The sequence below is a fragment of the Pelobates fuscus genome, chromosome 8 (genome assembly GCF_036172605.1).
Source record: "Pelobates fuscus isolate aPelFus1 chromosome 8, aPelFus1.pri, whole genome shotgun sequence".
NCBI classification, from domain to species: Eukaryota; Metazoa; Chordata; class Amphibia; order Anura; family Pelobatidae; genus Pelobates; species Pelobates fuscus.
In genome coordinates this window covers 59,409,114-59,421,626 of record NC_086324.1, presented here as the reverse complement: position 1 = coordinate 59,421,626, position 12,513 = coordinate 59,409,114, and positions in this window count along the sequence as shown.

Genomic DNA, 12,513 nt, shown 5'->3' with positions numbered 1-12,513 from the left:
GACATGTGTGACATGTCATGATTCCCTTTTATTCCAGAAGTTTGGTCCTTAAGGGGTTAAATTTAAAGATAATTTCAGCCATCAGTTTTTCTTACCTGTTTACAAACTGATAAATGCATTTTGGTTAGACATAAACACCCTTGTTTTCAGATATTTAGGATATAATAACAACATGATTGGAACTGCTGGTACATTATTTTAATTTCACAAGTGAACAGAATTACGTTAGATGTGGTAATGCAAGGCTTATTAATTATAATTGGTAAGAAGATTGCAAGCCATTCAGAGGCTTTTAGATAAGTGGCACCATTAGACAGTAGTCTATCTCCAGAAGATTAGGATAAGTTTGGACGTATGCCATATGGACGTATCATGAAACAAATTAAAAGGCTAATAGACGAGGAGTTTTGTGATTCTAAGTTAAAATCCCAAATATTTACAGTTACGTAAAGTACCAAGTTCAGCCTTTTTCACATCTGTTTTTGCTATTAAGCCAAGAGGGCAAAAAAATATCTCTCGTCAGATCAAGAAACTGTTACCTCACATATTAAATTTTTTATCCCTGAATACTACATTTTTGCAAGTATTAATCTAGTTGCTGTTTAAAGGATCACTATAAGGTCAGGAACAGAAACTTGTATTCCTGACCCTAAAGTGTTAAAACCACCATCTAGCACCCCTGGGCCCCTCATGCCGCCATAAATATAACAAAAGCTTACAGTATTCAAGCCTGAAGCTGTAGATATGCATGCTGTTTGCCCTTTAGAAAAACAAGCAGTCTGCTGACATCATCAGAAGTGATAGCCTGATCCAATCACAATGCTTCCCCATAGGATTGGCTGAGACTGACAAAGAGGCAGATCAGGGGCAGAGCCAGCATGATTCAAACACAGTCCTGGCCAATCAGCATCTCCTCATAGAGATGAATTGAATCAATGAATCTCTATGAGGAAAGTTCTGTGTCTGCATGCAGAGGGAGGAGATACTGAATGTTTGGATGCATTTTAAGCAGCCATGACGCAGTAAGGATCTCTAACAGCCATCTGAGAAGTGGCCAGTGAAGTTATCACTAGGCTGTAATGTAAACACTGCTTTTTCTCTGAAAAGACAGTGTTTACAGCAAAAACCAGAACAAATTAAATAAGCTGTAGTTGTTCTGGTGACTATAGTGTCCCTTTAAACATCTGTACAGACTCTGATAAAACTACCTATTCAGGCACATAATTCAGCATTGTTATTGTTCTTACTGTAAAAAAGCATTTCCTTTTCCTTAGACTAAATCTCCTTTCTTTCAGTCTAAACACATGACCTTGTGTCCTATGAATACTCTTGTTTATGAATGAAATTCCAGATAATGGTTTGTATTAACCCAGACAGTGCCGGATTAACATAGGGGCTGATGGAGCTGCAGCTCCAGGCCCAGACGCAGGCCCTAATTTGAACCCTCACTTAAATCTAAATGTCCCATGCCTTAAGCTTAGTGAATGCACTAACTATAATGAAAGTGTAAAACTAGTTTTACTTACCTTCCAGGACCTTGCTGTGGAGGAGTAGCAGGAGTGCTAGCACACATGTGCAGCACAGGATCCAGCTGATTCCCCTCACCGGAAGTGACGAGGGTAGGGGATTTTCACAGGTAGGGAAATTTGACAGAACACCGGCAATACAAATGCCGGCATATTTCTATGTATAAACAGAGATTACTCTGCAATACCTGTGCTGGCCAGTAGAGGTCACTGTGTGTGGAGAGAGGCAAGGAGTTACAGCATATCCCTGCCTCTCTCTACTCACTGATCCGCGGGGGAGCATCTACACCGCACAGAGAGTTCAGACAGCAGCTCCCAGCCTGCAGAGAGCCTACAGCTCAGGGAAGTGAGGGATGGGGTAAAAGCTGCAGGGAGACATGGGGACACTGGGTGACCTGGGGACACTGGAAGATCAGGGGACACTGAGACACTAGGGGACGCTGTGAGACACTAGGCACTTGGGGACACTGGGAGACACTGAGACACTGTGTCCCCAAGTCTCTGTGTCTCCATATCTCCCAGTCAGTGTCCGCATGTCTACCAGTGTCCCTATGTCTCAGTGTCTCCCAGTATCCCCTAGTGTCCCAATGTCTTACAGTGTTCCCATGGTACTTAAGTGTCCCCTAGTGTCCAAGTGACACTGGGCAACATGGGGACACTGGAAGACATGGGGCACTGAGACACTGTGATACATAGAAGACACTGAGACATGGGGACATGAGGGGACACTGGGACACATGGGGCACTGAAACACTGATACATAGGGGACACAGACACTAGAGGATACTGGGAGACTAGGGGACACTAAGACACTGGGAGACAGGGAGACACTGGGAACAATCCATCTTTTATTCAGCAGAATAAATGTAAGTCGTTTTTTGGTGATTTTACATAATTATCTCTCAGGTCACTCCTTGTGATTTACAAGCATACATAATTAATTATGCAAATTAGTAAGGCCGGTATTTTTTTACAAGAAAGGTGGCAACACTAACTATCCTTCACATACGTACTCTTGCTTAAGTATGGAAACTTTAGAGGGATGTATGGGAACAAAACTTGTGTGGACTGGGCTCCCACTGGGCTCTTAATCTTGCCCTGAATCCAGAATATATTTGTGTAATGCTACCATATCCACTCTGAGGTGCTGTTTTTCTAAACAAAACATGTTTAACTCTCTACAGTTTTGTACAGTACATCACAGTGCCACTATCTTTCTGAGGTGCTGTTGTAGGCTGCTACACAGAATCTGTTCCTAGCTGGTACTAACTTGTAATTATCTCCTCCCTATTTAGGTTAGACTTGCCCCTTCTTGTTTACCAGTTCATAAATATTGTTTAGGTCTGGCATCTCTATCCTTTTTTACCCTGTCACCTTCAGTGCTCCAGATCTTACTGCTATCCTGTGTTATCCTCAGTGTACCAGAGCAAGCTGCTTTTCTGTGCAAACCCTTTGTGTTCCAGAGCAAGCTTTCCTGTGCTAACCCTCGGTGTTCCAGAGCAAACCTCTGTATCGAGAGGTCTTGCTTCCTTCTATTGAGTTATGTTTTGCATTTGTTCTTTTGTGTTTTTTGCACATAATACACTTTTTTTTTTCTTTAATTTGCATGTATTCTGGTTTTCTTGCCTTATGGGTTCCTACCTACAGTCGTTGCTGCTGTGGTTAGCACTCCTTCCCAATCAGACCTTGCTAAAAGCTCAAATGTTTCATTCCTTTTATTAATTTTGTAGCCCAGCTCTGCACTTTTTCTAGAGCTATATCCTCTTTCTTTAGAATAGGTGCCCAAAATTACACAGCATATTCAAGTTATGCCAAAAAACAGAAAACACAGGGCGCCACAGTCACTATATCGGCAATATAAAATGGGGGTACAAAAGGAATATAGAAACTGAAGTGGATATCAATCCAATTGATTGATTATTTTGTGTATGTGCCCCTGGCCAAATTAAAGAAATAATGCGTGCACGCTCCCGAAGTAATTCACACCAGACACAAGTTTCAGGTTAATGAAAAACTTGAGGCATGTTTATTCAGAGGGGGTGGCATGCCCGTTATAAAGGAAAATTACATCATATGCTTTGTCAGAAAAAACATGGAATAATACATCAATAATTGGTTAGGGGTTAAGTGGTTGATTTGTTGCTCTTCCTACCGGGTGTGATGTCACTGGTTTATTGCGGGTCTTCCCCAGATTCCAGCGCCATCTTGTTAATGAGGGTGTTAGTCGATGTCAAAGGGAAACTCCCTGGCCCTAGCGGCCATTTTAGGTAAATCACATATAAAGCTGGATAATGCTGATTGAAACTACATAAAGTAAATAGACATTTTACTAACTAAAATCAGGTTAATATTTCATGTCCACAACAGAAACAAAGATTAAAAAAATAGCAAGAATTTATTGATAACAAAGTATCCACACTTGACAGCACAAAACATGTGCAATAAAAAGTATATATAAATGAAAAGGCCACAATAGGCCAAAGACCCTTAGGTACAGCAGCTTAACACAACATAATACTGGACTGAATGAACAAAGTGCAAGTAAAGATAGAAATTAAGGTGCACAAAGTAAGCCACTTTCAAGTTCAAGTTCAAGATATAATGAACTAAAGGCAAAATATTGCACAAACAATTAAAAACCAGCATATATGCAAATAAAACCGCTGATACCAAACTGCAGGGTCACAGAATATGCTCAACGCGTTTCATCTTGCGACTTCCTCAGGAGCGTCTCTGCTTGCCTGCACTCGGTTTTTCACTGCACTCCACCCACCTTTCACTTTATTTATTCAAGTTACGGTCTTACCATTGATTAATAAAGAGGCACAATTATGTTTTCATCCTAAATATTAATGCCCCTATTTATACATGATAATACCTTACTGGCATTAGCACCTGACAAATTTGACAATGCGCAATGTTTCTTAACCCCTTAAGGACCAAACTTCTGGAATAAAAGGGAATCATGACATGTCACACGTCATGTGTCCTTAAAGGACCACTCTAGGCACCCAGACCACTTCAGCTTAATGAAGTGGTCTGGGTGCCAGGTCCCTCTAGGATTAACCCTTTTTTTTTATAAACATAGCAGTTTCAGAGAAACTGCTATGTTTATACTGAGGGTTAATCCAGCCTCCAAAACCTCTAGTGGCTGTCTCATTGACAGCCACTAGAGGCGCTTGCGTGCTTCTCACTGTGAAAATCACCGTGAGAGCATGCAAGCGTCCATAGGAAAGCATTGTAAATGCTTTCCTATGCGACCGGCTGAATGCGAGCGCGGCTCCTGCCGCGCATGCATATTCAGCCGATGACGTCGCAAGGAAGAAGGAGAGGAGGAGGAAAGCTCCCCGCCCGGCGCTGGAGAAAGAGGTAAGTTTAACCCCTTCCTCCCCCCAGAGCCCGGTGGGAGTGGGTCCCTGAGGGTGGGGGCACCCTCAGGGCACTCTAGTGCCAGGAAAACGCGTATGTTTTCCTGGCACTAGAGTGGTCCTTTAAGGGGTTAAATGTTTATTTTTTTCACAATCTTTATTTCTTCCATTTTATGAAACATGAAAGAGTACAGGGCAAGAAAAAGTTTCAACAACCATATTTAGTACAATAATGTTGATATTCAAGGTTAAGTCGCACATTATAGCACATAGTATCTTATGAGACATTACAGGTTTAACCGCAAGGATGACCTTGTGAGTTGTGAGGGCTAAATGTGGTTTCCATACCAGTCCTCAAGATATGCCTACCAGTCCATGATTTAGGGATTAAACAGTTGTGCCTAACATGTTTGAAAGAAAAAAAAAACACACACCCTTACACAACTGGGTAATCCCTAAATCCTGGGCTGGTAGGTTTGCCTTGAGAACTGGTTTGGAAACCACTGTCCTAGAAACAGATCCACGTCAGGGTGCCCATGTCTAAACACAGCGAGCAGCAGGTCTGTGCAGGAATGCAGCAAGTCTTTCCATGTTGTACAGTTCTTTTACAGTTATAGTATCAATGACTTGGCAGTATTGAGGAGATACTTTTTTAAGAATTTCTTGCACGAAGAAAGGGGTAGTTTTGTGTGATGAGCATTAGTAAGGGATCCAGAAGTAGGTCAGAATCAAGGACAACGTGTATTTCCTGATGTATGTGTTGACAATATTGGGATATGCTAGGGCAGCTCCACCATATGTGGGTATCCGTACCTACGTCTTGTCCTCATCTCCAACACAGTTCGGAGGCTTCTTTGTAGATCTGGTGTAACTTTACTGGAGTTCGGCACCAGCCCGTGAATAGTTTATAGTTCAGCTCTTGACGTTTGGAGATCATTGCAGATTGAAAGGTCAAGACATGAATCTTCTCCCATTGTTGGTCTGCCAAAACTGCTTCTACATCCCATTCCCATTTGGCTGTGTATTTGGCCAGGGCCCTTGGCAGCGCAGTTAAGAATACAGAGTAAAGGACCGAAATCCCTCTACTGAGATGTGCCTGGTTAGCACAAAGTGTCTCAAAGGCCGTCAAGTCGATGTGGATTAGTTGCTTTCCCGTCAGCGCTAGCGAGCATGACCTCATTTGGAAATAACAGAGCCTATCCAGTTTAGATGGCGCTTTGTCAGGAATCAGATCCGGTAGTACTTGTAAGGTGATAGCATTGCACCATTGTTGGAGATATGGGAACAGCACTAAAATAAACCAATACTATAAATAGGGAAAATAGGAGGCAGCAAACCTAAAAATAGGGTTCCCTCTAAGCCCTATAAACAAAGATGATACACAAGACAAGACAAATGAAGGTTGCGCCAAAGCTGACTATAGTACAACTAATATGAACAAAGTCCAAAATATAGTGATACCAAAACAAAGTCTTTAATGGAGCCTGATGGGACAGCAACAGCCTATGTAGAGGAATATTTGATTAGCTGTATCTATTTCCCGACCGACGGCATTTAACCATGCCCCCTATATCTCTAGCAGCACACTCCCTCCCCTCAGCCCGGTAATACTAGCCGCCTAGCCTATCAACTACATTTCCCAATACCCCTAGCGGCACGTCACACGGTCGGCCCGATTTCCAATATGGATGCCGATCACGTGACCAACGACAACAACGATTTTACCTTCTTTGCAACCCTTGTTTTAATTCCAAAATTTAGGGAAAGATGCCTTGATGTCTTTATACATGTATAAAATTTTTTGTATTTTGAGAATGTACATTGTTTTGATGTCATTTGGGCGCAGAACCTGCTTATTGTTTAAAATCAGTCCCCCTATATAAACCCTACCAAGCATGTTTTTTTGTCTCCACTTGAGAAAGCCATCATAGGTGAAAAGTGTTGTGGATATTTTAACATTTTATTCTGTATTCCAAAGAAAGGTATTTTGGCTACTTTTTTTTTTGTCAATCTTTCTTTTATTAAAGGCATATAAGATGGGGTACATAAGAGAAATTGGGGGAAATGTACGAGTGATTTACAGTATAGGGTTGATACATCAATCAGCAAGATTAAGTTACATTTCCAGAATTGCGATGCCTCATTTTTTAAAATTTTTGTTGTTAAACTTTAGTTTGAAAATACAAGCTATGGATCATAAGATCCGGTTGGTAACATGCTAAATTATTATAGTCAGACATTTGGTAACACATGGGTAGACAGTAAGCTGCTCACAAGTTAAAGAAACACTTTGCTCCATGAGATGCATATGATTGATTATCACCATTTTCAATAGGTGGTCTCACCAAGCTAGGTAAACTGCCCTAGGTCACAATTGTAAATAGTATTTTAAGCTAGTGTTGCAGGCTAGTCTGTGTTATCTAGCCATCAGATACAAAACAGATAGCAGTTGCCTCAGTTGGTGATAGAGTAATTAACTAACATGCACAGATAAAGTAGAGCAATGGATAAGACGAGGAGTGTGGTGTAGTATACGTGCCCCAGAGGATCCACAAGTCTCTTACGGGTACATGGGGCATACATTAGAGGCTGGTGCCCGTCTGAGAGTTTATAGTGTATAGTCACCCTACCCCTTGCAGGGGGAATGCATAGTCCAGCACGGCATCCTGGGTCCCATATGCCTCCGGTCGTGATGGTCCGCCAGCACTCTCCAGCACCTTGTCTCCGTTTGGGTTGGTCTGTACGGGTAAGTCCCGGGTTGACTCGATGTGCCGTATGTGTGGGGGGAGAAGTGGCCGGCGTTGTCAGGCCGATGATCGGTCCCAGACCTGCATTTCTTGGAATACCGCGTGGTAATGGGGATCTTGGTGTTTTGCCCGGGTCTCCGGTTCCGCTTTGGGCCTTTTCTGGGCCTCATTGGCAGGTTCTTTCGTGTTGCCGCCGGAGGTTGTGAGCGTTGAGACACCGTTGCGGCAGGCAGTTCCAGCGTGGTGGTCTGCATTCTGTTGGTCAGCTTGGCCCAGAATTCCGTGAAGAGTCTGTCCAGTCTGGACTCCAAGTCGAGTTGCTGGCCCCGTGAACACGAGGCATCCGCCATTTTAATTGTGTCTGCATGTTGAGTTTGGCATCTCAGTTTAGGGTTGCAGGCTTTTGTTGCCGGGATATCCCTCACCGGCAGGGGGGTGGGAGGACATGTGTCGTCAGGGGGACCTTCGGTGAGAGGCATCGTTGCCGGCGGAGGGAGCGGCCGCCTCCCGTGCGCCGTCCGAGCAGGCCTCAGCTTAACCTCGGGCCCATCCCCGCGTTGTATACGCTGAGTGTGGTCGTTTTCTCGATTGTGCGTTGCTTTGGTGGTAACCTTATGTCCTCGGGGTATGTAAACTGGCATTGTGGAGAGTAGTCGCTTTCATTTTCACAGATTTTGCCCATTTGGCCCGGAGCTCGTCTGGCATGCGACCGCTCAGCTTGGCCGCTGAGCTCCGCCTATTTTGGCTACTTTTAACACACTTTGTGCCATTTTATTTTTGTATCATATTTTTATTTTATTACTTTTTTACTACTACTGCTTGGTATCCTGATTTTATTATTCCTGCTGACTATTACTCCAAAGAAATCCTAGGTGGGGATTATACCACTTACGCCCAAGTCATTGAGCAGTTTGCCTGCTCAATCATATGTGAGTACACATTTTATTCTTTATACTCCTTATATATAATTTTATACAGGGAGCACTATCCGTTGTCTCTCTTCTCTCTAATGGTCTACATATCGGTACAATACTTACCATTCTACACGTATCCTACAAGCGGGGATTATACCACTGTACACCATTCATACTAGAGCTGGTTCAAGCTCTACTACACGTGAGTAGGACTATATTAGTCCCTGTTGTTGTATAATTTATCCATCTTTACTAGACGTACTGTCCTATCATCTGTCTTTTACTTCCACATACGGATTAAAAGACCAATACCTCTCTACGTATCCCACAAGCGGGGATTGTACCGCTGTATGCCATCCACACTAGAGCTAGTTTAGCTCTACTACACCTGAGTAGGATTACCATAGACCCTTTTTTCCTGCTATCCATCTTTTTTACTAGACGTATTTGCACTATTATCTTCTCTCTTTACATATGGATCCTGGAAAGCCATCTCCATTTGATCCATACGGAGAATATTCCTCTACATAGGCCGTTGCTGTCCCATCAGGTTCCACTAAAGACTTTGTTTTGGTACCACTATATTTTGGACTTTGTTCATATTAGCTGTACTATTGTTGGAGATATGCCCAGTCCAGATGTCCAAAGTTACATAGTTCACTAGGATTCAAACCTTCTGTGATTGCTGGGTTAATGTGAATGTCAGAGGTTGTGGTTAGCTGTAGTTTTAGCAGCATGGTATTCCGAACTTTAGGGTTGACAATGCACAATTTTGACTTGTTTGTTGTCGATCACAATTCCCAAATTCTTCTCACGTGTTGTTATTCCTAATTCACTACCATTTAGGGTGCAAGTTGCTTGTGCATTCATTGCCCCAACTGCATAACTTTGCATTTGTCTATATTAAATTTAAATTGCCATTTGAATGTCCAGATGCCAAATCTATCTGAATCAGTCATCTGCAAACACTGAAACATGACTTTGGTTTGGGAACCACAGAACTAGACCATGACTTGACAAAGTCTACTTGACCAAAACATTCACTTCTTAACCTGCAGTTAATAGTAAAGTCTGCATAAAAAGAGTTTTCAGAGTGCCCAGGTCTTCTTCTGTGTTGCAAGTATAGTATATGTGGAGCTGTTCTCCATCACTGGTACACCTTGGGACACAAGAGTCCAGTCCCCTTTTTGCTATATGGGTGAGTGAAAGCTGCAGTGTATAATGCAATTTCAATAAATGTGAGTGATAGAATATGTAATGTGGGAGTAAATAATGGGTGATCTCTTTAACGTGGTGGAAAAGTGATTGATTGATTTATACCATGTGTGTGTAATGGGAGCCACTAAGTTTACAAACCAATCTTTGTCTCAATAATACATTACTTCTTATTTGTAACTTACCCAAAACTATTCGTTAGTGCCTTTACATTACCAAGTGGATTCTGTTGAGCTGAATGAAATAAAAAAAAAAAAAAACAACTACAGGACACAGGAGAGCTAGCATGGGCACTCGTAGTAGGTGTAATTACTAGCTCAGCATTCAGGGAATATTTTACAAAATTCAAGTTTAACATCATTAATAAAACTTGAACCAATGTTATTTACCATGACACATTTCAAGAGAATGACCAAAATTTGCTTCTAGAAAGCAAATTAAGTTCTGAGGGAATGTTGTAACAAATGGCAAAAGTACTTCTGTCTTTATTGATATGTAACCAGCAATAACTTAGTAGTTTACTTGGCGCATTAGGCTCTAACCATAGGAAAGCATTAGGTCAATACTTTGTGAGGCATTTGAAGACGCTGGATGTCCTTATGCAAAGCGTGAGGACGTCCAGCGTCGTTACACCAAGTTAGACTTTGTGAAAAGCCAGGAAGTGCCCTCTAGTGACTGTTTGACGTGCTCCTTAGTGACAGTCACTGGAGGCTGTTTTAACCCTGCAATATAAACTTTGCAGTTTCTCTGAAACTGCATTGTTTACATTGCAAGGTTAAGGGGACAATTTTTGGCCAATATAGCAATTTTGGCCTAAATGTTGAAATTCATTTTGAATTCCCTGTAATTCTCACTTTGGTAAATAACTTGTGTTTTTGTTGTGGTTTTAGAAACCAATGGTGCATTACTGGGTATTAAAGCAAGAATCCTGTCATGTGACAAGAAAATGTACATCAAGTTACCAATGTAGATAATATCATTTGGCATTTGTTTGGCAATATCATTTGTTTTCTATTATTTTGCAAAAGAGAGGTTTCTCTAAATAGTAAGTGTATTACTATTTAGAGAAACCTCTCTTTTGCAAAATAATAGAAAACAATACAGATGATACACTATCAACGACAAGTACATTTATAGCATATTTGTTTGTAAACAAAATAACAGTTGTTTTCTCAATATTACATACCAGCTATTCAATCACAAAAAACTTAAAGGAACACTCCATTGCCCAATTACAAAAACAAAATCCCGGTTTAGTATATATACCACCAATGAAAGCATTTAATCAATCATTTTTAAATTGGGGATATATTTATTTTTAATTTATATTTTATTGGAGTTTTACATACAATAAAACACTTTTCCAATATATGATTCGTAATAACATGACAATGTTGTGCCTTCACGTATGGGTTGTGGCATTCAATGTGTCTCATAGACCATGACATTTTAACAAGCATATAACTTGGTATGGTGTTACTGATTATGTCAGTGTTATCAAGAGGGACAAACCTTTGTTCATTATGTACTCGTGTGTTGGACATGTATGTTTTGCAGGCTATGGGCCCTGTGTGTAGGACTGATTGTTATTTAGGGTCTATGTGTCGGTTGTAAGGTGGGTAAGGTGAGCAAAGTCCCCTATATCGGAGCTAGGCGTTTTATCTCCACTCTCCTGCGTTGGGTAGATTCCCCTGGTGTCGAAATATGCAGTCTCTGGGCAAAGACTCTAGGGGTGCCATGTTCGTTTATTCCCGATAGCTGTGTGGTCTTTTGTTGTGGCCTTGACTGATGCAGACTCTGAAGGAAGGCTTCCGGGTCACCGGATGAATCTAGTGTAATCACCATGTTGTCTCCTGGGACTTCCAATGTTCCGTCCATCCCCCATCGGTATTTAATTTTTGCGTCTCGCAGTTGTTTTGCAGTTGGGGCCAGTTTCCTTTTCTCGGTCAATACCGCGAACGGTAGGTCTGCATATATCGTTATCGAGCTGCCCTCAAAGTTGATGGTGCCAGTGTCTCTGGAGTATGCCATAATTGCAGACCTTGCTGCCACATCAGATGTTACTGCTATGAGGTCTCTGGGTGCTTCCGTGGGAGCCGATGCCGATTTGCGTATCCTGAACGCTGACACCAGCAGCGGGTTGCTCTCCCCCCTCTTTAGGCCCATGGCTGTCACCATTCTTTGCAGGAAGGGGAGTAGCTCTGGTCCCCCAATGTGCTCAGGAACCCCTCTGACTCGGATGTTGCGGCGCCTGTGCCTGGAGTCCTGCACAGTCGTTCGGGTAAGTTTCTGGATCTGGGTGGTCATTTTCTCCATCTGGTCGTGGGTGGCCTGTATTCGAGTATCTCGTGCCGCCTCCCTTGTCTCTAGATCGGTTACTCTATTTGTGAGCTTACCCAGATCCGCTTGGGCTCCTTTGAGGTCTGCCTTCCACACCTTCCTGAAGTCCTGCAGGAGGTTTCTAATGTCTCTCCGTGTCGCCGGCAATGAATCTCCCTCTGCATCTGATTCCGAGTGCATGCTGCTTCCTGATGTGGAAGCCTGTTCCTCCTGCCCGTCTTTGGATTCCACTGAGGCTTCTCCATCGCATTGAGCCTCCAGCGCCATCTTAGCAGGCGTGCACAGAGTCGGCCTCTCAAATGAGAGCCTAATGTCAGGCATTTTCGATGCCTCTTGTTGCTTGTTTTTTTTGTTCTTTCGCCCCATGGTCGTCTCTGGATGTGGGGCCGCGGGGTGTCAATGT